The following is a 27,804-nucleotide window of genomic DNA, read 5'->3' as shown; positions in this document are numbered from 1 at the left end:
TAGTAGATGTCCTGCCGATTTCAAGTTGTCAGGAAAACCATATAAATGGCATGCAGTTTGGTAAACAAGAAATAAAACATTCTTTATTTGTAGGCTACATGAGCAGGCATAGAAAGTCCCAAGAAATCTACAAAAACCTCCTAAAGAATGTACATAATAGCTACTGCAACAAAAACAAATTTTGTAAAGTAACTAAATAGAAGGTTGAAAACAATCATCTATTGCATTTCTATATACTATCAAATAACAATTGGAAATTACATTATTCTTTTGTAAATTACATTATTAAAACTATACAAAATAACATTAAAAATGAAACATTTAATAATAAATTTAATCTTTGCAGTAGACTTATATGGTTATTAGTATTTTGATCACTGGATAAAGAGAAGAAAACTGAGGCATAAAATGGAAATTCTCATACAATGTTTCATCATGTTAGGAGTTTTATTCACTCAATTTCCCACAGATAATACAGGAAGAAACAAGAAGTGAAATCAAGTTAAAGAATTATCAATTAAATATAATATTTAGAATAAGCTTACTTTTTAAATTCTGCACTCTAGAACTGTATCAGTAAAAATGAAATAAACCTTGAGCAACCAATGGTATATTTCACACTGAGATTTTGCTTAATGTAAGATTTCCTTTGACTAAATAAATCAGTACCAGCCTAAGGAGGCTAATTTTAAATTTCTGAGGATTGTTCTTGATTTAATTATTCTTGTTAGTATTTCTGGCAATAATGTGTGTGTGTGTGTGTGTGTGTGTGTGTAAATGCTTGAAATATACGTACATTCAGTTCTATTATATGTACTCACAGTGAGTTCCCTGCTTTAAGTGATTTTTAAATGTTATAAATTCATTTTTACTCAATCTTTTAAATTAGATTTATTAACATTTTATTTTATATTTTGCCTTACAAAAGGCAGATTTTACAATTATATTCTAAATGTGATTGTTTATTAAATTGTAGCCCCAAAATGATATATCAAGAGATTACCAATATATTTTGCAGAAGTTTTACATATTACACTGCACAGACTTCATATAAGATTGCCAATAATGTAAAACCATGTCTAAGTAATAAAATTAAGTCATTATTAGTAGGTACACTTGACTTAAGATGGAAGATGTGTTAATGGCTGTTAAATGAGCTATAGTGTACAAAGATTTATATTATGAAAGGTGTTTAAATGATTTCAGGGATAAATATTACAACTAACATAATCCTGGACCTCTGATTTGTAATGCTGCTATTTTTCAAGATAACTTTATATAGCGGTAGAACTAATTCTTAAAGGAATTTTCCTTTGTGGGTGGAAAAAAATGACTTGTTAGTAAATAAATAAAAGAGGATACTCAACAACGGATTAGAGCTGCCATCTTCTAAATGAAAATCTACTTTATATTTCAAAATAGTATACGGATATATGCTGAGACAATAGGAATTAGTCCCCCCCCATTGAGTTCATTACACTTTGAATCTTTTTGAAAATGCAATTAAAATCTACTTTCCAATTTGGATAAATTCTAGTAACAATAGAGATTTAATTAGATTTATAATTGTACTGTAACTGTATATTTGTATTTTTTAAATTATTTTAACGTTAGAGTTTAAAATCACAGCAAGCTATTACTTAACACGAATTGAGCCAAAACAATGTAAAACTATTTACCAATGTCTTCAGCTTGGCATTTCCTACATTATTCCCTTCTTGCACTCTTTGCCCTTTGCATTGTCATGTTATTCATGGATCAGAGACGTTTCACCAGGTTGTGCTCTCTTACAGTTGCACTGTATAGCAGAAAACAAGGTGGCATCCAAATCCCAGTTTTGCTTCTTACCAGCTGTTTCTTTCAGAGCAATTTAATTTTCTAATCGAGAAATGGGCCTATTAGTACCCATGGGAGGTCAACATTATCCAAGTTTCTTCTACCAAAATCTCTAGTGGTTTTGTAAGCCTTGTGTTCTCTTTCTTCAGTGGGCAGGACATTACATTTTGAGTTTGGGATTTATCCCAAGTGCAGACCAAATGTGGATGCAATGTTTCCAGTTCCTGGCTTCCTTACTTTTCGGAACATACAGGATTTTACTGAAAAGTAAATAAACAAATAAATATTTTTTTAAAAGAGGAGGGAGAGTCTATTGCAGATAAAAATGATTGTAAAAATTGACAACATATGTTTTGGAAAAAGTACACATATACACAATGTTACATATACGGTCACAGGTGGCTCAGTTGGTTAAGTGTGGACCTATGATCTCAGGATCATGATCTCAGGGTCTGGCGATCCAGTCCTGCATAGACTCCACACTCAGTGGGGAGTTTGCTTGAGCTCTCTCCCTCTGCCATTCCCCACCACTCATGCACTCTCTCTCTCTCTCAAAACAAAATGAAAAAGGGTCGCAGACCTCACAGAGTCCTTGTCATAATTGTTGCGGAGTCTCAATATCGCCTTGTAAGCATACTCCATAATGTGGTTCTCCTTATATTCTAAAGGAGCAACTGAAACCCCATTGGTCATCTGCTCTTCTCTTTTAGTACTAAATTTATCAAACTTCGTAAGTCTTTCTGACCCTTTCTCACTCTCTGTGAGAAATGTAGGAACCTAGTCACTTAGATAATTTGCCTTTCTAAACTAGGCATGGTGTATCTTGGAAATTTGTTCACATTTCATAAATTCTTTATAATGTTTTAATAAAGTGATGGAGAAATTGTCTTTTCTTTTGCCTGTAAAATAATAGGTCTTAAATCAGTGTTAGTCACTACAGCCCTCATTGTTGCTGTTTCTTCCTTTATTATTGCAGTTATTATTATTATTATTATTATTATTATTATTATTATGTTCAGCCAAGACATTTTCTCGTTTTATTGCTTACATCTTTATTTGGTAAGTTTACTACCATCCTTCATTGTGACAGTTAAAATACCCTGCGGTGATATGTATTCTCACTTAAATATTTACATTTCTAAAGATCCTAGAACATCAACCCATGGAGCTGGGGAAAGAAAAGACAGTTTTTTTTTCAGCTCATCATCTGTACGATTTCTTTAGAAACAAATTTCCTTAATTTAAGAACACCCTTTAAGCTAAATAAGAAAATGTTTTACGTTTTTTCTAAACAGAGTAAGCCACACTTTTTTCTTTACCGTACATGTTCCTTTCCGAGTTAGTTGGAAAGGCATTTATACTCCTCAGAAACTATATACGGAAACTTCATGTGTATTGAGGCGATGCTGAAAGTAAGTAAGATCATTTCAATGAACGAAGTTGACAATAGAATGTATCATCTCATCCAAATCATGCTGGATTTGAGATGCTATTTTCCTTAACGTTTTATTCTGGAGAAATCAATGCTAAACTTCCACGTAAAAAAAATTCACAGCAAATATGTGTGTTTTGGATGGAATGATACAAAGGCTGGAGCAAACTTTTAGAGACGGGAATTACAAAACTAGTGTAGATGCACTGAAGCAAGTGAAAAACTTCAAATTGGGGGCGTTAAAAACTAAATCTATGTCAGGAAGACATTCTATACCACGCTCAGAGAAAATGACAAATCTACCATTTCTGGGTAAAAGTACCAGTGTAATTGAGGGCAACTACTTAATGTAGAAGGACCAGGAAACGTGCTAGGGGTGTTGTTCTCCCAGCATAGATGCCACTAACCGAGCTTATTTTTTTCTAATTTTTTAATTTTTTCGGCTTGGAAGACAGTAGCTCTGATCACAGTTTTCTCTAAACAACAACTGATCGTTCTAATGTGTCTGGATAGTTTTCTCAGTACATTACAAAATCATTTGAAAATATATGTTGGGCCTTATGGTTTTTACAGTAGCAAAATGCCAAGTACTTTCAAATGAGGAAGAGAAAAACAGTGATTTATTTCTAACTTCTTGTTTTAACCATCAGTAACTGCAGCATCAGGGTTCATTAAACAATAGCTGGTTTTCTACAAATTCGGTGAAAATAATTTGAACTTTCTGTAATACTTTGTTTTGTTATACTGCACATTGGTTTCTACGAATAACTGAAAGAGACAAGCTAAAACAAAATCTAGGATAACGGTAAATAAAGCAATTTGTTTCACAGTTCACTTAGATGGTGGAAATTCATACCAGAATGCATTCTAGAAACTCATCAAAAATAAGCATATTCAAGCTTGGTAATTTCAATGTGGCATATTTTCATTTTAATAGATTTTTATTAAATTCATAAAAGTTAATGGACTAGGGATTAAGTCATTATGAACTCTGTCCCAATTGTCTATTATTAATAGCATTGCACTAGTGGTGCTATTGTTAAATACTTTCATTCTAAATGCCTTCTCTTAGCCAATCATGATTTTTCATCTCAGAGTTACTATTCCAACAATTCTTCCAGATGATTATGTTTCTTGTTTTGAGTCCTCAAGTTTTCAGGAATGTCAAAGCTTTGATGTTCATATTATATATTATATATGTAAGTATATGATGTAAATAACGCAAAAAAATAAAAAACATGTGAAGCTTCATTTTGTCCTTATAGGTTAGAAAAACTTTACTGACCATATTACTAACTCTATTACACAAAATTAGGGGATGATCTCTTTAAAATGAGGACCTAAATTAATCTTCACAAAATATGTTTTGTCTAGGCTCTCTTCTTTACAAATCAATAAAATAAAAATGTAGTTTTAGTTTAAGGAAAATTAAAAATTAAGTTAGTATTCAAGGTGTCCTCTAGTTTGGAGACCCACACTTTTCACTTATTAACCACACGTGGTCAACGTTATCCCAGCTGCATCGTGCTCTGGGATACACGGGGATTGCTGATGGGATTTTTCTTCCAATGAAGCATACCTAGTAGGCAGCTCATCTGTTCAAACACAGCGTACCAATGATACAATCCAATCAATTAATTTATTTTATGGCTCCCAGATTTTTTATTTTGCATTGTGTACTCTTGTGGAGAGAATGCTTTTTCTTAGACAGCTTTAATGGAATTGAGATGGTTCAAGGAGGAAGTTCATTATGTGAAAGTAATTCGTGGTTGGGCTGTGTACACATCCCTGCTGCTTGAATCTAAACTACTGCACTTATTTGTTCACAAGTGGAACTTTTTGCTGAGTTTGATAGGGATAGCTGCTTTAATGGTTTAAAGACATCTAAGTGTATATGTGTTTTAAAGTAATACTTGACATAAGCGATGTAACATCTAGAAAGCATGCTTTTGGAATCCTAATACAGTTGGGAGACCTGATTTGGTGCCCACATAGATTTTCTTCCACTCCAAGAACTCAAAAGAATGAGCCCCGAGGCAACTTACTTAACTCTAGACTTTGAGAGTTCAAGTCCTCTCGGCAAGATTAACTTTGTCCTTCTGGGCAGAGGCATTATAATAGCATCTTTTATTATGGAATCACATAACACTTTGTGACATACCATTCATCAAATAATAAAATAGGAACCACATTTGTAGTATAATCTTAACTGTGCATATAGAGCTTTTGTATTAGTCTACAGTATGTCCTGAAGCTAAATTTGATTACAATTCCTCTAGCAAGATGTTTAAACTAAGTTGAATTATGTAGAGTTGTACTTATGGCTTAAATGGCACTCTCCTGTGTAATGTAAATAAAGTAGCCACTGCAGTGTATAACTATATGCATGCAAGAAAGAATAACAGCAGATTATTTGGTACCCAAAGGTTTAATGTATCTTTTTCTGGGAAATCCTTGATGCATTTAGAAAGTTTTCATTGTCATATCAAGAATAAGTATTATCTAAACCAATCTTGCGATTTTAAACTGAAAATAAGGCCGTGCATTTTTAGTCCATATACAGTTCAGATTTCTCCATCCCGTGACCCTTAAAGAAAGCATTGTAGATGGGAGAACAAATTCAAAGTAGTATAAATGTATTCTGTAAGCAAAATGCATAAAGGACTCATTATGCTGAAAAGGTAGTGGATTAAAATATAAATAGGTCTTAAAAGAATGTATACAAATTTGTGACTAATAGATACATGATGCATTCTTAATGGGAAGTTAGGGATGGTGAGGGGCTCAGATAAAATGTAGAGACTGTCTTTCTATGATCTACCCCTAGGTTCCTATTCTGGCCTAGTCATAACATTTCATACAACTTTTTTTTTCTTAAAAATAATTGATCATATTAACTTACGAAATTTAAATTGAAGTGACAGAAATCAGAAACAAAATTCTTTGGCTTTCTGCCCTCTATCACCTCGATTCGGACATCAGAAAGCTTCTCTAGATAATTAAAGTTAAAAACAGACAGATTATGCAGTAACTTTGGGAAACGACCACAATCACAGTGAGAGATTTTAATACTAGTACATCAGTAGCTTTAGATGACACAATTTCAGGAAATCCATTTTTATATATAGAACATATATTGTATTAGGCAGAAATTTAAATAACGGTTAATCCATAACTAATATGCATCTGCTACAAAAACTCTAAATATTCGATATAAACCTTCCCTAATATCTATAACATTAAAGGCAATAAATCAGACCCCAAAATATTAAATTCATTTAGACACTTTAAACATTCGTCAAAATAATTCACAGGTTAAAGAGACAAGCTTGGGAGCAATATAAGAGAGAAATTTATGATCTTAATTAAGTTTATTTATAAAACAAATTTTCCATATACATGGCTTCTCAAGAATCCAGGAAAAGAAGTAGCAAATCAAGCCAAAGGTAGTAAAGTAAAATATATATGTTTATATATATTTTAAAATTAATGTTAATTTTAAAATGAAAAGAAATCAAATATAAACATAACTTTTTTTGGAAAAGGCAAAATAGAATTGAAAGTATAGGCAAGATATTTATATATTTATATTGATTTACATAAATTTATGTACGTATTTTTTCCATTTAAAGCAAAATATACTTTTGAAATTAATAACACAAAGACAGTTGCTTTGAAACATATTTAATTAGAGGTAGAACATAATATATATAGATAGAGAAAGAATGAGACAGAATTCTGGGGGTGTCGAGTAGCCACCTTGCATTTTGTCTTCTCTCTGTACATTTTAGTCCAAGCTAAAGGCTTGGACTAAACAGGCATTGTGTCTGTTAAAATAATTTTATCAAGAACATTATGTGTCTCCCATTTATTTAAGTCCACTCCATTAGAGCAAAGCCACACTCATGTATCTTTTCCAGAGAATCTTCTGTCTTCGGTCCTGCTGATGTGCCTGGAAGACACCACTCTGAAGGTGTGCAGAGGTCCCGCGTCCTCATTTCCATTTACTTAACATTTCTTACCTCAGCTGGTCTCCCTCTTACATATTTCCATAAGCAGCAAGAACAAAGGGTGACCGTCTTCAATACTTGTCTAAGCAATCTCCTCAGGTAGGTGACCAAGTTACCACCCACGAGTTCAGCTCTATGGAACTGCAGGAGCCAACTGCTCTAAGCATTCTGCCACTTCATCACGAGGTCCCTCTGGCTCCAGTTTGTAAGAACATGCCCCTCATTGCCTTCTGAGCCCTCACCTACTGCATCTTTCCTTAAAAGACTTTATGTATTTACTTATTGAGACAGCGTGAGCACAGGGGAAGGAACAGAGGGAGAGGGACAAGCAGGCTGTGCACTGGGGACGGAGCCAGATCAAGGGCTCATCTCACGACCCTGAGATCATGACCTGAACCGAAATCGAAAGTCGACTGCTTAACCGGCTGAGCCACCCGCACAACCCAACTGTATCTTTAATCTGCAGATTTCCCCTAACGATATGCTCAAGGCAATTTAGGCTTTCTCTATCATGCTCCTCAAAATTCTTCCAGTCTTTAGCCACTCACAGTTCAAACAGCGCTTCCACCTTTGTAGATGTTTTGGGCAGAAGCCCTCTACTTCGGGGACCGGTACCGGCATTTGTTTTCTAGGGCTGTGTAACGAGGTGCCACACATTCAGCAGCTTCAACCAATACATATTTATTTTCCCACGGTTTCTGTGGGTCAGGAGTGGAGGTGTGGCTTAATCAGGTTATTGGCTTTGGGGTTTCACCAGACTGCAATAAAGATGTCAGCTGGGATGTGTTTTTAGCTGGAGGGTCAACTGAAGAGGAGTCAATTTGGAAGCTCACTTAAGCTGCTGGCAGAATTCATTTTCAGGTTACAAGATTGAGAGCTTCAGTTTTAGGCTGGCTGTCCACCGGGTGCATCTAAGATTTTAGAGGTCAGCACAGTATTGTACTGTGTGGTCCTTTCTTAGTTCAAACTTGGCAGCTTGCTTCTTCAAGGACAGCGAAACAGTGAGAGTCTTCTAGAAGACAAAACCTTACATGATGTAACACAATCGTGGGAATGAAATCCTATCAGTTTTGCCATATCCTATTGGCTAGAAACAAGTTACAGCTCCCACCTACACTCAAGGGGAGGGTACTACACCAATGCACGAACACTGAGAAGGGGTCTTGTGTTACCACAGAGTTTGTCATCCACACAGACCTTTGACAGATACATTTTTATCAACAGAATAGTCAGTATCATTCATATGCAAATCCATATATAGGCTCATATATTTTAACCAAGCGGACTTTCAAGGATTTGGAGTAATATGCTAAACTTTTCCAATATATAGAACTGTGTCATAATTTTACTATATTTTCTCAGGTTTTACTTTACATTGTAATGCTATTCTATTAGGTGTGCATGGACTCAAAAGAGATTTATCTTTATCATAGATCATAAATTTGATAAATATTCCCTTAATCATTTAATGCTCTTGTCGCTGAATTCAAACTTGTCTAATATTAATGGTAGAAATCCACTTTTGTTTTCCTCTCTTTTAACTTCTCCTCCCTTTCTAGACATCAATCTGAGATATTCAAACTCACAAGGTCTCTATTAGACACGATCATATGAAATTTTAAAATCTTTGTTAGGTATTTCTGAAGAGCATGTCTGTCTTAGACGTGTTATGATAAAGCATCAACAATGAAAGACATAAATTAACATTACCAAAGCAGGAACTATTATTTAACCTCTTAGTGTCATCTATTACATAAATATATTTTCTCAATATAAAACATCCTTTCATTCCTGTATTGAATATTTATAGTTACAGTAAAATGATGTTTAGGCTTAAATTTCTTGGGACTGTTTTGTTGCAAGAAACAAAAAGCTTTTCCTTTTAGTTTAGGCAAATAAAATGGGACTATAATAAAAATGATACTGTCTATCTCATAAAGGTCAAGAATAGTAATGCAGCTGGATCATGAAGAGAAATGGGAATGGAAACTAAAAAGACATCAGGGAGTCAATCAAAGATGTTACTTCTTGTTTTTCTTCTGAATACACATTTATTTTTTCATTAGATTTTAGGTCAATCTATACCCTGATTCACATGGCAGAATATGAATTTTGAAAAATACTCCAACTTTTTTTAGATCAAAGCACACGACAGGACTAAAAATGTTAATCAGATAAACTCCAAATTTCCAAAGAAAAGGATCTGATCAGTCTAGTTCCCTTGTAGTGAAATCAATTCAGGCTAAAATTTTAGTCAATTTTGGTAATTCATTTCCATTAAAATTATACATTTCATCAACTTCTAAGAATGTGTATATTATTACAGTTACTCATAAGATCATTCAATGCCTCTATATTGTTTTGTTTTCTCAAATATCACTGAAAACAAACTTTTCCCCTTCCTTTGTGAGGACATTTTTCCAAAGTTTTTGTTTGTTTGTTTTGGGCTTTTTTTTTCAGCTGAGAAAGAGAAAAGCAGCCCCCAACATCTGTGAGCTAGCCAAGTATTATCAGCTAGGCCTTGGTAGTGACATGAGCTGGTATAACACTCACTGGTAGGTCTAGGTGCTCTCCTGTTAAGCATAAACAATTTCATAAAGCATAAACGTCGGAAAAAAAAAACCACTCTGTGACCATGATGAATCAAGACAAAGACAAAGCAAAGCAATAATCACGACTGAACATAAGGAAACCAGACCAGTGTCCAAGACACAAAATGATTAAACTATATTTATCCTGATGAATATGAGTGACTGCTGGATCTTTACTAATCACAGCTTTAACCTTGTGCTTCCAATAGATAAAATTTGTTAAAATAAGAAAGTACGGAATTACATGTGCACCTTGGAGATGTTGTGCATTCAGTTCCAGATCACCGCAGTATAGTGAGTATCACAACAAAGTGAGTCAAATGAATTTTTTGGTGCATATGAAAGCTAACATTATACCGTAGTCTATTAAGGGTGCCATAGCATTATGTCTAAAAAATGTACATTCCTTAATTTTAAAATGCTTTATTGCTAAGAAATGCAAACCATCATCTGAGCTCTCAGTGAGTCATAATCATTTTGCTAATGGAAGGTCTTGCCTCAGTGTTGATGGCTGTTGACTGGTCAGGGTGAAGGCTGCTTAAGTTTGGGGTGGCTGTGGCAATTTCTTAAAGTGTGACAATAATAAAGTTTGCTGCATCAATTTGCTCTTCCTTTCACAAATGATTAATTTATAGTATGTGATGCCATTTGAGCATTTTACCCACATTTTCTTTCTTTCAGTATTGGAGTCAATCCTCTCAAACCCTGCCACTGCTTTATCAACTGAGTTGATGTAATATTCTAAATCCTTTGTTGTCATTTCAACAATCTTCACAGCATCTTTGCCATGAAAAGATTCCATCTCAAGAAACCATGATCTTTGCTCATCCATAAGAAGCAATGTTACAGTTTTATCATGAGATTGCAAGTCAGATCCATCAGAGAAATCATTATCTATGGCAACTATAACCTTATGAGGTTTATTTCTTAAATTATAAGACTTGAAAGTCAAAATTACTCTTTGATCGATGGGCTGCAGAATGGATGCTGCCCATTAACACCTTAATATCGGACATCTCCATCAGAGCTCTTGGACGACCAGATTAATATCAATGAGCAATAGTACTTCGAAAGGAATTTTTTTTTTCTTTTCTGAGCAGGTCTCAACAATGGGCTTGAACTATTTAATAAACCACGTTGTAAACAGATGTGCTGTCATCCAGTTTGTTGTTCCACTTATAGAGCACAGGCAGAGTAGACTCAGCACAATTCTTAGGGCCCTAGGATTTTCAGAATGATAAATGAGCATTGTCTTCAACTTGAAGTCACCAGCTCCATTCACCCCTAGCAAGAGAGTCAGCCTGTCCTTTGAAGCTTTGACATCAAGCACTGACTTCTCCTCTTTAGCTATGGAAGTTCTAGATGGCATCTTCTTCCAATATAAGATTGTTTTGTCTACATTGAAAGATCTGTTGTTCACTGTGGCCACCTTTATTAATTATCTTAGGTAGAGCTTTTGGATAACTCGCTAAAGCTTCTATATCAGTTTCAATGTCAGAAAAAGTTGAAATAGTGTGAGAATTACCAAAATGTGACACAGAGACACCAAGTGAGTAAATGATGTTGGAAAGACTTGTCAATGCAAGGTGGCTATAAACCTTCAACTTGTAAAAATGCAGTATCTGCAAAGCACAATAACGTGAAACACAAGAAGACAGGGTATGCCTGTCCTCCAGCTTTCTGAGGGCATCTAAAGTCCCACTTCTTTAAATCTCTCCTCCCCCATGAAAATCACCTAAAATAAGTCTAAATCCTTTTATAAGTTTTTTTTTTAAAGGTTTTATTTATTTATTCGACAGAGGTAGAGACAGCCAGCGAGAAAGGGAACACAAGCAGGGGGAGTGGGAGAGGAAGAAGCAGGCTCATAGCGGAGGAGCCTGATGTGGGGCTCGATCCCATAACGCGGGGATCACGCCCTGAGCCAAAGGCAGACGCTTAACCGCTGTGCCACCCAGGTGTCCCTATAAGTTTTTTTTAAACCTTGTTATAGAGATGTCCTGTGGTGCATTTTCCCTTAATACAACAATTAAGAAACACCACAATTACTGATATGTTTCTGGTGACATTTGGCTGGATGGTAATTATAGAATCAGCCCCTCAGTTAAATATTTCCAGTCCAAAGACCATGAGATGTCAGAAGAGACAGAGTATTAGATTATATTAGAATCAAAATGGCCTGTGTTCCAGTCAAGGAAACAGTCAAAAAAACTAAGAGGGAGCCCATGGAATGGGAGAAGATATTTGCAAATGACACTACAGATAAAAGACTTGTATCTAAGATCTACAAAGAACTTCCCAAACTCAATACACGTGAAACAAATAACCAAATCAATAAATGGGCAGAAGATATGAACAGACATTTTTCCAATGAAGACATACAAATGGCTAACAGACACATGAAAAAATGTTCAAAATCATTAGCCATCAGGGTGGCCCCAGCCACTTTGGAAAACAGTGTGGAGGTCCCTTAAAAAGTTAAAAATCGAGCTACCCTATGATCCAGCAATTGCACTACTGGATATTTACCCCAAAGATATAGATGTAGTGAAGAGAAGGGCCATATGCACCCCAATGTTCATAGCAGCATTGTCCACAATAGCTAAATCGTGGAAGGAGCCGAGATGCCCTTCAACAGATGACTGTATTAAGAAAATGTGGCCCATATATACAATGGAATATTACTCAGCCATCAGAAAGAATGATTACACAACATTTGCAGCAACATGGACGGCACTGGAGGAGATTATGCTAAGTGAAATAAGTCAAGCAGAGAAAGACAATTGTCATATGGTTTCACTCATTTATGGAACATGAGAGATAGGAGGATCGGAGGAGAGGGAGGGGAGGAATGAAGGGGGGGGTAAACAGAAGGCGGAATGAACCATGAGAGACTGTGGACTCTGGGAAACAAACTGAGGGCTTCAGAGGGGAGGGGGTGGGGGATTGGGATAGGCCGGTGATGGGTATTAAGGAGGGCACATATTGCATGGTGCACTGGGTGTTATATGCAAGTAATGAATCATGGAACATTGCATCAAGAACTGGGGATGTACTGTATGGTGACTAATATAACAAAATAAATATTAAAAAAAAAAAAACCTAAAAAAAAAAAAAATGGCCTGTGTCCATTTCTGAGTTCCCTTGGTTTCCTTCTTCATTTATTTTTCCTTTCCTTCCTTCCTTCCTTCCTTCCTTCCTTCCTTCCTTCCTTCCTTCCTTCCTTCCTTCTTGTTCTTCTCCTTAATTACACGAGGAGGCTCCTTTGAGCATCTCCCATTGGGTTGAGTCATCTATTTTTTTTAACAGTTTATTGAAAGTGAAAATATGCATAAAATAAACTACATCCATTTAAATTGTACAATTTGATGAGTTTTGATGGATATATACATACATAAGCCACCACCACAATAAGGATACAGAACACTTCCACAACCTCCAAAAGATTCCTTGTGACACTTAACAGTTTGTCATTTACCCACATCTGGTCCCAGGCACAACCAATCTGCTTTTTGTCACAAATATTGGTGTGCATTTTCCAGCATTTAACGTGTCTTAAATCTTTTGTGCCTTGCTCCCTGCATTTAGCATAACAATTTTGAGATTCATTCATGCCGATGTGCTTTTTAAAGTAACAATATACTTTTATATTCTCTTAAGCAGGATATCGGAGTATCATTTCCTCTACCTCACCACCAATACTTGTGTTAAAAGATAAACTGGGGTGTATTAAAATTTATAAGACTTTATTTGAGCAAAAATCTATTCCAACTGGGCAGTGCCAAACTGGAAGTGATTAGGAGAGCTCCACTGACAGGAACTACAAGGAAAACTTCTATAGAAATAGTAGGGAAGCAAAGAAAGGAAATCATTCGATTGGCTTAAAGCCTGGTTGGCTGTTTGTGATTGACTGTCCTAGTTTGATTTTGTAACTTTGATGCATTTACAGGATTAGATTTTGGTTTGCTTAGATAGGCTGCCACAGCATTAGAGCTGCCTAATGGCCTCCTTGTGTAATTAATTTAACACTTACTATTGTCTACTTTTGTATTTTTAGCTATTCTAATAAATGTCTAGCTCATTGTGGTTTAAATTACATTTCCCTAACGACTGAATGATTTTAAGCATCTTTTCATGTGCTAATAGCATTATTCTATCATTGTTTTTGAAATGCTTGTTCAAATCTTTTGCTAACATATTATTGAGTTTTTGTCTTCTTATTGAGGTATAAGAAGTGGTTATATATTCTGGTTACAAGTCCCCTGTCAGATATATGTATTGTGAATAATTTCCCCCATTCTATTGCCTGCCTTTTCCTTTATTTTATTTTGTATTTAGACGAGCAAATGGTTTTAATTCGGTAGAATCAAATTTATCATTTTTTTGTTTGTGTGGGGATTTTTTTTTTTGTAATATCTAAAAAAATCTTTGCCTAACTCACAATTGTAAAGATCTTTTCATGTCTTCTAAGTAGCCAAATTTGCTGGTGTAAAAACCGTCTGCTTTCTTTTCATTCTCTTAACTTTAGGATTTGTTAACTCCTCTTCCATTTCTGATAATGACAATTTGTGTTCTTCCTCTTTCTCTTACAATTAGTCTTCCTAAGTATCTGTTAATTTGTTGATATTTTCAAAGAACCAAATTTTGGCTTTATGAAAAGTCGAAAATTAGAAATAACCCCAAATTAGCAATAACTACCTTTGGCAATAGAAGAGGAAAGAGAAGGTATTGTATTATAGTCGTTCCGTGAAATGCTGCTCTGCAAGGAGAGTAAAGACACTACCGCCACACAAGACATGCATAAATCTTATCAATGTGTCTCTACAATTCAGCTTCTCTTCTAGGCGCTAAAGAACATTCGAGAGGTTTGTGTTATAGTGTGACTAGATAAAAATAATAAACACAATAAATGAGTGACATAAACTGGAAGGTAGTTAGTGCTGAGGAAAAAAAAGACAATATGTAGTGAGGTAAAAGGGATCCATAGTGCAGTAATTGTTGGCAACTTAAAATAAGGTGATTAGGAAAAGATGCACTGAGGTGACATTAAAACAATGACTTAAAAGAGGTGAAGGACTTAGTCTGGTAAATATCTGGGAGAAATATAACCCAGACAGAGAAAACAGCCAGTGCAAAGACCATGCATGGGAGAAATTTAATGGACACCTAGGAAATAAACCTGCAGAAAGAAAATAGGCAAGAGAAGAATGATAGAAAGCAAAGTTAGAGGTGATGTGGATTGATGGGTGGATTGATGGAGACAGATAGATATAGCCAGGTGATCAAACTCAGCTACATTATTATGGTCTGATTTTTGCTTTCTATGCATATGTTTCCTCATCTTAAGAAGTTACAAGTGCACACTCACAAATTCATATAATCCCAGGAAAAATATGAAAAGTGTAAAAAGAAGCAGCATAATTTCATAAAGAGCCATTTCAATTCAGCATTAGGCTGGGAAAATCAGGTGAAATTTCATAAATAAGGGTCTCTAAGCATGGCCTTAATAAGTAGGCCATTTTTTTTAAAGATTTTATTTATTTATTTGTCAGAGAAAGACAGCCAGCGAGAGGGGGAACACAAGCAGGGGGAGTGGGAGAGGAAGAAGCAGGCTTCCAGCAGAGCAGGGAGCCCGATGCGGGGCTCGATCCCAGGATCCCAGGATCATGCCCTGGGCCAAAGGCAGACGCTTAACGATTGAGCCACCCAGGCGCCCCTAAGTAGGCCATTTTTTAACAGGTGGAAACTAGGAGAAGGCAACTGTGCATGAAGGTGGGTGACCCAGCAAAGTGTAAAAGGTGGACAAGTGCAGGACCTGGTTAGCCAACAAGCTTATACTCCATCACGCCTAGACTGAGGAATAAGGGTGAGTTGGAAGGGGTTGTTGTAAGAAAAGCATGAAAAAAGTCTTTAGAAGTTACTGAGTGCTTGATAAATGATACATATCATTTCATAAGATCATCTGAGCAACCCTAAGATACAGGTAGCATTGGCATCTCCTGCTACATGAAAGGAGACCTGTGCAGCCTACACAAGATGTGACAATCCTAGGACATAGCCCCATCTGTTTCTAACTGCTGACATTGCTGTCTTAGCAACTAGGGATGCACTTTCTTAAATAGTGCAACTATAAACTCAAATTGAATTCCCAATTTTGAACACCACTGTCATTTACAGTCCATATTAGAAAAACAGATGTACCAAGTATTAATTTTATGGCTAATTGAATGCCCATCTCAAAGTGAAAAACTAATTTTGTATATCCCTTATGTTTATGCCTTTTTACTTGTACAAATCAGCTACATGGGAATGAAGTTGTTTTGAAATTGGAGTATGTTATATGCTAGCAAAAGGTGGGTTTCCATGTCACTGTTGTCTCAGGGAGTCAATATCCTGAGTTAACAATTACAAATTACTCAATTAGGGTGACAAGAAGCAGAGACCTTTTTTTAAGGAAATTCTGAAAACGTAAGATTAAACTCATAAGGAAGTCATATGAACTTCTGTAGAGAAAACAAAATTTCATCTAGTTATTGAAGGAAAATGCACATTTTTAATAGCTGCTAGTTAAAATATTCTATCTGGCAGGAAAAAAAAAAAATTCCAAACCTCTGTGACCGCATGCAAATCAACAAAATGTTAGCAAATTTCGTTTACTTTACATTTCTGGAAATAAAAATGTCGAAAATAAAAAGAAGCAAATAGCAAAAGATGAAGTTCAGCTTTCCAACAAACTATCCCTAGTTTTCAAAATCACACACAAATCCACATTTCGGGATGAATTGTTCACAAGATAATCAATTTTGACAGTTAATTCAGGTGAATTTGGTTAGATCAGCAAATTTGATGAAGTCCACTAAACTCTGGAGAGGCAACCCACTTCTCTCTCAGTTTATATTTAGTCCTCAAGTTTATTCATCTTTGTGTTATGCTCAATTTTTTGTCTTCCTTTATATAATAACCAAATATCATATTATTGAGACAATTTTAATTCCAACCTCATCCATTAAGTTTTAAATAATTTGTTTGATGTCAGGATATTCAACTCAAATTATTTTGATGATTATCCGTTTCAGGAATTGTCAGATAACACTAATCTTTGGCTCCTGAATCTCCCTGGACAGTGATTTATAGAACAATATAATCCGACACAAATCATACTGCTGAGGACTAAAATTGTTTAGAAATATGAATCTGGAGAATTTCCAAAGAAAGATTCGGCTGCTTCAACAGTGCATCTTATTCTGTGACTGACAAAAGAAAATATTCCCCTTAAAGGCACAACACAAGGAGTTCCAGTACTCTGATTCTTGTACACTTACAAGACAACGAACATTTCATGAAATTCTTTCTGCCACCTTCCACATCCATAACATACTAAATACAAACACTCTGTGTTGTTCATCAATGGCCCATAAGCATCATTTCATTTTTCTTTGCATAATCACATTATTCCCTCAACCCATAAATCTGTGTGTGGTGATTACAATTCTTGCCCATCAATCCAAATTCCTTTTTCCCATATACAGTATTTATAGAATGGATCAAGGGAACGATCCTTCAAATGAAAATGGGATCAGCTAGTCACAATTAGGTCATTAATACATCAGTAAAGTTACTGTTCTTCAAAACAATGAGAAAATAAATCTTTAAAGAGATTTACATTAATGTAGACCTGTTAATGAGCAACTGTGGTGTAATTTCTCAAAACCTGCATGACTTTGTCACTTAATAAAATTTACATAATATTTTAAGGTCCACATTTTTGTAATTATCATAGAAATCATTTATGGTAGCAAATGTCTTTCTAACTATTGACAGCTTCTAAGATTTTTCTCTCAGTTTTAATAAAAATATTAACAAGTTTTTAAAGGAACTGAAGTAGTTATTGTAATATATTAAACAGGGTATTAATTATAATTAGAATGCCATCAAATTCATTACTAAAGCATTAATCTGATACAAAAATCTTCTTTACAGATTACATAGGGACATTTATTAATAAAATAGCTAAACAAAATGTGACCTGAAAATCATACCTTTCAACACATCATTGTTTAGGGGAAAATACATTTTTGGTGAATTAAAATTATATAGAAATATAATTTTTAAAAAGATTGGTTTATTTAATTTTAGAGAGAGAGTAAGAGAGGGCAAGCACGAAGAGGGGTAGGGAAAGAGGGAGAGAGAAAGGGAGAGAGAATCTCCAGCAGACTCCCCACTGAGCGTGGAACCCATGGAGATCATGATCTGAGTCAAAACCAAGAGTTAGACACTTAATAGATTGAGCCACCCTGGTGCCCCTAGAAATATAAGTTCATAGCTAAGTCTCCACAAGCAGAGATTTTGTAAAAATATTAGAGTATTTTATCCCTTGGGTCACAAACACAAGTTGTAATGATCTTATCATCTGCCATAGATTTAGAATTGGTCCATTTCAGGAGATCACCAGAATGAAGTGTTACTCAATATAAAAATTAAAAGCACTTACTAGTGGAGCAAATTTTGGATGAGTATACATAATCAGATAGTATTAATATCTATAATAAGCTAGACTACCGTTTTGCGTTATCTCTGCTCTGCTATGGTTTTCAAAGGGGACACAGTGTCTGAGATGCCGTAAAATAGTATATCGCTGAATAGTATATCACTAAATATCACTAAGATAGTATAAATTACTAATCAACAAAATTTATGTAAATCACAACTTGTTTGCTTTAAAATGTGTTAACATTTTTAAAAAATTAATTATGATTTTTTTCACTTTTTATTAATTTTGATTGGCCAGCTACTAGTCTCAGTCTGAATCGGTTAGTATGTACATGTATATGTATATATGTATTCATATGTGTACACACGTACACACACATACTTACCACATAATAAAAAATGCATTGAAGTAAATAGGTAACTGGAATGTCAACAACCTATATTCCATAATTATAGGTAAGATACTGACCTCCAGAAACTTCTGATATTGAAGGCATTGCCATGTGACTTTTTAGCATGTGGTTTTGGATTTTAGATGTTGTGATGGTTGCTTTTATGGTCAACCTGGCTAGGAAATGGTGCTCAATGGTGCTTGGTCAAATGCTATCTAGATGATGCTGTGGAGGTATTTTCTAGATGTAATTCACATTTGACTCTAAGACAGGAGATGATCTGCAAAAATGTGGGTGGACCTCAGTCATCCAATCAGTCCAAGACCTTAACAGCAAAACCTGAGGTTTCTCAGAGAAGGAATTCTACCTCAAAACTGTAATGTAGACATCTTTCCTGAGTTTTCACCTGATGTCCTGACTTACAGATTTAGGATCAAAGAATGCAAGGTCAAATCGTATCTGAGTTTCCAGCCAGTTGCCTTACACTGTGGATTTAGGACTTGCAGCAATCACATAACACAATGCCTTAAAATCTCTCTTTCTCTCTCTCCATATATATTTTGTATATATAATAATATATATCGTATAGATAATATTAATATTATAATCTCCATCTACAGTTTCTATTCATATTTATCTTGAGAACCTTGAATGACACAGTGTGTTCTGGCTTACCACCTATCATCTCTATAACCCTGGGACATTTCTTTGACATCTCCGAAACTCTGATTCTTCATCTTTAAAATGAGTATATAGTCTATTTTTATGTTTATTTTACTGTGGTAATAACACTTAACATGAGCTCTACCCTCAACACATTTTTAAGTGTTATCTGGAGGCACGATGCTGTACAGCAGCTCACGAGAACTTTCTCATCTTGCATAACTGAGATTTTATTCCTGATGACTAGCAAATCATTGTCCCTTCTCCCCTGGCCCCTAAAAACCACAATTCTATTCTTTGCTTCCACAAATTTGACTAGCTAAGATACCTCATTCATGTACAATCATGCAGTATTTGTCCTTCTGTGTCTGCCTTACTGCACTTAGCAAGACGTCCTCCAGGTTCAACCATGTTGTCGCATATGGCAGGATTTCCTTCTTTTTTGAGGCTGAGTAATATTCCATCATGTGAATGTAAATAATACTTGTAAGTTTGTAATGAGGGGTAAAGGGCATAGGGAGTAAAAGCACACCTTAAGAGTGGCTGTCACTGGAGAGGTACTCCGGAAAAGACAGCTACTATATTTGTTAACTATTTAAGGAATTAAGTTTGAAGAGAAAAACTAAAGATAAACCTTGTTGGAGTTGGTATCTTGTCCTCCTCAAACTATGAACATTACTGAGGTGTTAATCTTCTGATGAAGTGAGCAAAACTTGAAAGCGGTCATTTATAATTATTTAATACATTCAAACATGTATTAAAGACAGACACGGAGAGAGAGAAGCAGGAGTCTCAGACATGTGGTCATGGCAGACCTGACCTTTGGAAGGCCTTGCTGAGGTGAGGAGAGGGTGTTTTTTTCCTTCTTTTTTCTTTTGGTAATTTTAGGTTCTTCCCTCTTCCCATTGCTTTTCTCTGCCTCATTCCCCAGTTTTCGATTGTGTCCCAGCAGCCTCAGCTGTGTCACAGATTTATGGTACCTGAGAAGAAGGCACAGTCCCTCTTCAGTGTAGTGCAAATTGTTAATGAGGGCGGTGATCATTCGCAGTTCCCTGCACAGCGCCTCACTCTTCACTGGGATTAGTCAAATTGGATTTGTAATGTGCTTTAAACTCCTCAGAGGCTGTTATGTAAATAGCAGGTGATATTTTAGTCCTGTATTGTTCTGATGGCTCTTTTGCCCTGTAGGATCTGTCTCTTCCCAATTTTACCTGCTAACAGAGGTTCAGTTCTCTTTATAAATTTTCAGTACTTAAATTTTTACTGCAGTAGGAGACTAAGAAGCCTACACACGAAATGTAAGCACAGGTGCTATAAAATGATAGACATTTAAGACAAACAGGCAAACAAACAAAAACCTAAAACCTCCTGGAGTTTTGGTTAATCACGCGTCCAGGATAATGCGCTATGAGAAGAGAGTCAGACCAGCACACGTCCCTACCTGCCGCCTATGGTAAAGCAGCGAGTTGAAATCATCACTGGGTCTGGGCCAGCTGACCTTGCCACGCGGCTGTATGGAATAGGTGAGCCGGTTAACCTTGCAGATCTTCATGTTTTTCATTGATTAACGGGAGAAATAAATGTTGCAGACGTTTGTGAGGATCACAGGGTGCAATATATGTGAATGCACTGTTTCCAGCATTTTACCATGTACAGAAATACTGCTACAAAGAAAGTACCAAGGTGTGTTTGTTTTCCCATAAAAGCGTTGTTTATTTAGAGATCATATCTTCTAAGGCACTTAAAATATCCAGGAAAAACAGTATTTTATTTTCTTAAAAATCAACGTTCAATCTTGGTTATGCATCTTTTGTTACTTGATGTCTGTCTTCTGCTTCTAATTATCAAAGATATTATCATATGCTTACATACCATAACCCCTTCTCAGTAAGTGCCAGTGCCACATCATCAGAACTTTTCAAAGTAATTATTGCTTGAGTTCTGAGCCGGTTCGGGTTGCATGATACAAAATAGAACATCTAAAAGATTACTGAGAGGACAGGGTGCCTGGGCGCCGTAGTCTGCTCAGCAACTGACTCTTGCTTTCGGTTCAGCTTGTGATCTCAGGGCCTTGATCTCAGGGTCATGAAATCAAGCTCCTGTAGGGCTCTGTTCTCAGCGTGGAGTCAACTTAAGATTCTCTCTCTCTCTCCCTCTGCCCCTCTACTCCCGACCCCCGGCGCTGCCTGCATGCACTCTCTTTGTCTCTGGGGAAAAAGGAAGGAAGGAAGGAAGGAAGGAAGGAAGGAAGGAAGGAAGGAAGGAAGGAAGGAAGGAAGAAGAAAGAAAGAAAGAAAGAAAGAAAGAAAGAAAGAAAGAAAGAGAAAGAAAGAAAGAAAGAAAGAAAGAAAGAAAGAAAGAAAGAAAGAAAGGAAGGAAGGAAGGAAGAAAGAAAGAAAGAAAGAAAAGAAAGAAGGAAGGAAAGAAAGAAAGAAAGAAAGAAAGAAAGAAAGAAAGAAAGAAAGAAAGAAGGAAGGAAGGAAGGAAGAGAAAGAAAAAAGATTACTGAGAGGAAATTATTTGCCTCCTCGTTATTTTACAGGCGTTTTCACTAGGAAGTTTGATCAAAAAGGTAAATATTTAAATTATCTATTTAAGAAATTTTTTTCATCCAATAGTATCATATACTATAATAGCATGCTCTTAAAACTTTTAAATACGTCCCTATCTCTCTTCATAAAAATCAGGCCCAAAACAAGGGCTTCTGAAACCGTTTCTGAAAACCTGTCAAAATAATAAAAGACATGAGAGCATTAAAAATACATTGGAGTAAAAATATCTCTGAAATGAGGATGTCATTTCTTCTCTAATCATCTATTGCCATTAAATTGGAACATTGGTTGAATTTCAAATAAAATAAGAGGTCTCTTAAATTTAACTGTCATATTATGTTACCCTATGTGATTTTATGAGATGTTGTGTTAGCAAAGAATGGGAAAGCACTGAATATAATTCAGAGTACTATAAACTAGATAACGTGACTTGACAACTCAAATTTAAAAGGGAAAGTACTTACAGTAGTTTCATATCCGACATCGCCATCAAGTTGTACGTCTAACAGAGAAGTTTAGCATGAAGGTTGGGAACAATACACTGCCAGGAAATGTGTAGGTCACATTTCAGGAAGATTCAAATTCTGTTGAGTAGTTTTAAGATACTTCTTTGTTTCTGAAAAATAACTACTTTGTTTATATGTTACAATGTAAAATATAGCAAGGAAACAAAAAAAGCAAGTTCGATTTCAACAATATTATCACCAAACAATTTGAAACCAAATCCTTCCTCTTACACATTTCTTCCTGGTGAAGAGAGATAAGATCTCTAGCTTTGAATAGATTTTACATGGCAAAATCCATCTCTAAATGAAGATCCTTTTTAAGGCTTTGATATTGTTTTATTTAAATCATCAATATTCTGGGCATGGCTTACTTTACAGAGAAGATTCATTCTTTGCTGAAACATAATTGCATGATCAGATATTAAGAAGAAACCATCAACCACAAAATGGAAATCAGCCTTCCAATGGTCATTTTATACTCCGAAGATGATTTTCTTTTAACATTTTTGTTGTCAACCACAGAGCAGCACGCGAAGATGGGAAACCCAAATTTCAACATTACTCTAACCTGAATAAAATTTAAATATATGAACACTAAATTAAATAATCGATAACAGATTTTTCGTCGGATAACCATTTCTTTGGCAGTAAATGGCACAGAGGCAAATCCATCTGAGCAAACTCCATCTTCATCAGTGTCACAGCTTTGCAGGGTCTTTTAGAAGCAAGAAGATATTTTCATGTTTTCCAATGCTCTGTTGTTTTTCAGTCTCCATCAAAAATTTGCAATGACACTACCACTTTCTATTCATTGCCTATTCAGATTTGTAAATGGAATTTATTGCAAGCAATGTCATTTTACAGATTAAATTAATGTTATTATAAAGAGCTTTAAAACTCAAAGATATTTATGAGTCATGCTGAGAAAGGATGTGTACTCAGTTATAATGATTAATAATAAGTCCCCCAAGTTTTCACAGATGAAATGACCACCATGTGCATATTTTGAGCACAAAACAGATAACTATAATTCTAAAAGAAGAATGGAAGAAGCACCGAGCCACTAATGCATCCGTTGGATCAGCATGTTATTGGTGGATTGAGTGAAATTTTGCTTTCAAAGTTGGTTAATCTGTGCATAGGCAAATTTGAAAGTGTAGGCAAACTGAGTGTTTGAGTATTGGAACATATTTATCTGTGGGAGATCATTATAATAATATTTCCTAACCAATTTCACCTCCTGCAGTATGACATTACTGGTTGCTGTTCCCACCATCAATAGGTGGAGTCTTTTGTCTATTATCCTGTGTATGGGCTGGACATGTAACCTGCTTTGGTAAATAGGACTTGGCTCTTCTAGTCCTCATCTAGATGGTTGAGTATGCATGAGCCCAGGTGAGAGGAGCTGAAGAGTCACCTGAACAATCTATATGATTATGAGAAATCATATCTCTGTGTTTATTATTTTTTTAAATCTCTATTGTTTGAGCCACTAAGTTTTGGACACATTTATAAATGAACTAAATATCGAAATTTGAAAGATAATTAGATATTACATCAAACTTCCACAGGTGTTCTATTTCTGTTATTTAAACGGAAAGTATAATACTTATAATTCAGGCACTCATAACTACTTGGAATCTATCTTTTGCTAGCAATGCGGGCTGGAGAAACAAATAAAAAATGTTTAAAATGTAAGCCATTATATTCATTGGAGTAAAACCTGATTAACTGGAAATTCCAATCAAACTATAAGTAGGAAAATGACAACGAAGTAAGGTAATATTAAGGATTTGTTTGACTCTGGAGGTAATTTTGAGTTATGTTTAGAATAGTTGGTCTCAAATATGAGGAGTTTTAAATTCACTGGCCTGATTTCCACTCTACAGACTCTGATTCAATTAAACTGTGTAAAGTCTGAGTATCAGGATCTTTACTCAGGTAAAGAATATAGTCAGTCTAAGGATTCCTGGCTGGTTCAGTTGGAGGAGCATGCAGTTCTTGATCTTGGGGTTGTGGGTTCAAGCCCCACACTGGGTGTAGAGATTACTTAAAAGTAAAATCTAAAAAAAGAGAGAGGGAACACAGTCTAAATTTCTAACCTGTATGTGTTATGTGTTTATAGAAATTACATATACACACAGAAAGAAAAGGAAAAATTACACACACACACATACATATAGAAAGAATGAGAAAGAATTTACATATACACATATACAGGAAAAATTTTTATATGCAAATTATATATAAAGAAATTACATATATTATTTATATAATATGTAATAACAATACAAAGTCACCATTATTACCATTAGTTCTATATCTATTATTTGAAGAACTGTAATAATGGTGACCTTGTACTATTACTAGATCCCCAAACCTGAAATAATCTTGTTCATATTATTTTGTAAAAAAGATACACTATTAATTTTTTTTTAGAAATATTCTCAACAAAAAAAAGCTTGAGAAATTTTGGGAATGTCTCTGGCTAGAGACTGAGTAACAAAACTGTTATCTGTATTATTCTATTTACTTAGAATTACTGTTAATCTTACAGGTTTACTAAGCTAATTTCTGAAATGGTTTACATGATAAGTTTTTTAAAATTATGATTAAGATTCTTGAAATTTACATAGTACTATTATTCCAAATAATCCAATTATAATCCCTACAATATCTCAGTAAGCAAAATACTTATCAAGTTTAATAATGATCACATAAGCAGAAAAATTGCCATCCTATTAATAGATGTCACTGTAACATAAATATCCTATCCTTTGATGTTTTTACCTAATTGTGGTTTACTTACAAGCTATATAAATCCCAGGGTAATTTCCAAGACAGTGTTCTCTCTCACACACACAATAATGGGCCTCTTTACTAGGTTTCGTGAAAGGTTGCACTAAGCAGGTAAAGGTGAGTGTATTTGGACTAATTTAAATATCTTTATATAAAATATACAAATTACCTGCATGATAATTAAATAGAAAAATTATTTTCCTCTTTATTTTTAGATTTAAATTTTTACTTGGACTTTGTACAAAATTAATTCAAATGACAGAATCTCCTCATCCTGTTCTGTAAATGTTCAAAATTAATTTCCACTCTGAAGCTATTACACTTTACTTTTCCTAACTTTAAAATCCTCACTTTTCAGATCATCCCCAAAAGAAGTGGTCAATAAATGCAAATCAGGGGCGCCTGGGTGGCTCAGTCTTTAAGCGTCTGCCTTTGGCTCAGGGAGTGATCCCAGAACCCTGGGATCTAGTCCCACATCGGGCTCCTCCGCTGGGAGCCTGCTTCTTCCTCTCCCACTCCCCCTGCCTGTGTTCCCTCTCTCACTGGCTGTCTCTCTCTGTCAAATAAATAAACAAAATTTTTTAAAAAAATAAAATAAAATAAAAATAAATGCAAATCAACATATTATAAGTATTCACACATTTCCTAATGCTCTTCTCCCCCATTTGATTTTTACTGCAAAATTTGGTAAGCATTGCATGCATTTCCTTGCTGTTTTTATATCTACCACGATGAAAAACATAGATTACTTTTCTCTGGTGATACCAAATATTAATATGAACATGATGATTGATGAAATTCTGAGATTTATCAGGATTTTTTCCCAAGAGCCATAAACGGCTCCTAGAATCACAGCTCTATTGCTCAAATCCAGTTGAATAGAGCAGTTTTGATGTACTATTTCCATGGTAATATATTTTGGAATTCTGATGGTGTTTTCTCCATAGAAAGGCTTTTGATCACTAAGTAGCAGGGATTGTGGCTGGCAAACTGTATTTTATGACAAGACAGAGGGGCCTTTATTCCAATTAACTGAGTGACCTGGGACAACCACTTCAGGCACTCACATACTGTCCTCTGTCAAAAAGGCAGAGAAGGAAAATACCTGCTATCAAATGCTACAAATGGACTTTGTGAGAATGTACACATTTACATGTGGAGGGACACTTGTGTCCTGTGCTCTTCTGGGTCCCGATGCAAGGCAATGGCATCTTATCCCGAATAAATGAATGAGAAAGTGCACTATACTCTTGCCTACAGAAGTGTTATTCAAGTACTGTCAGAACTCAAAAAAAAAAAAAAAGAAGAAGAAGAAGTTCGATGCATTCTGTACTTTGGCATATAATTATATATGTTATAGTATCATTACTATATATACAATATGTTTCTATAAAGCAATAACATTGTTATAATGATAACAAAACTAGGAACACATACATTATATTTTATCTTTTATAATAATAATAGTAAATGCACATATATATTATACTTATTAAATGTCAGGCATGGTCATCTAAATGCTTTTACTCATTAAGTCATTTAATCCTCGCAATAACCCTTATTTGGCACATTGGACAGAGAAAAATCAAAATGAGGTAAAAGAAATTAATAACTGGTCTAGATCTCACAGCTAAAATCTACAATGTGTCTCACAGCTGGGGTTTAAACACAATAAGTCTAGCTCCCACACTTTGTGCTTTAAAACACTACATGAATCTGCTTCTTACATGGTGTAATTATCACAATACTACTGCAATTCAGCTTCTATTCAGGTAATGTATCTTGGTACTTGGGAGAGAATTTTACACATAGTTATTATGCCATCCCAGAAGAATACATTGTCAGAATGTAGTGCTCTTTTACTAAATCTGCTTGTATTATAAAAATATCACTTAAGCTTAACACTGGGATTTTGATACTGGTTTAACTTCAAAAATGACAATACGAGTATTATTTCTTAAACATGCAAAGTGTAGAAGTGTTTCTATACCTAGAAAATATTTCTGATTATTTCATATAAAATAACATCCTTTAATAATGTTCATGTATATACTCTTCTAATTATACCAGGAGTTTCATAGATGAAAGTAAGTTGCATGTCTGTTGCATTAGTCAGCTCTTTCCCACCATTGACCACTCAACATCACCTTAAACAAACATGAATATAAAATTGTCTTAAACAATAGCAGGAAGCATGTATAGTGGTTAAAAAAAAGAAATCAGTTTACTAGGGTTTCAGAGGAGTGAGCATATATAGAGGATATTCTAGTAGTTGAAACAACTGATGATAATGTGGCAAAGAAAGCTAAGATGGGACACTGACAGCCTGCTACATGTAAGGTAAGCACAGGTAGAGAAGGGTGGAGTAGTCTAAACCAAGTGATAACAACAGCAAGATCAGCACAGGTGGTTAAAATTACAGTGACCTGAATTTTTCTCACTGACTTCTAACTCAGTGTGTGGAGTCCTTTTGCTCTTACTTGAAAATAGAAGTTGGGGAGAAGGAGCAAACAGGAAGAGAAAAAGTTAATAAAAG

The 27,804-nt window shown here is 35.1% G+C and overlaps 1 pseudogene; it reads right to left on the bottom strand.

Annotated features, from left to right (window-relative positions):
- Window positions 1-19,822, bottom strand: part of LOC103667724 — a 52,206-nt pseudogene extending 32,384 nt beyond the window's left edge.
- Window positions 19,823-27,804: the final 7,982 nt, after the last annotated feature.

Source organism: Ursus maritimus, unplaced genomic scaffold (genome assembly GCF_017311325.1).
Source record: "Ursus maritimus isolate PB19 unplaced genomic scaffold, ASM1731132v1 scaffold_1, whole genome shotgun sequence".
Classification (NCBI taxonomy): Eukaryota; Metazoa; Chordata; class Mammalia; order Carnivora; family Ursidae; genus Ursus; species Ursus maritimus.
Note: the sequence above shows the minus strand (reverse complement) of the source record. Positions and strands in the feature narration are given on the sequence as shown.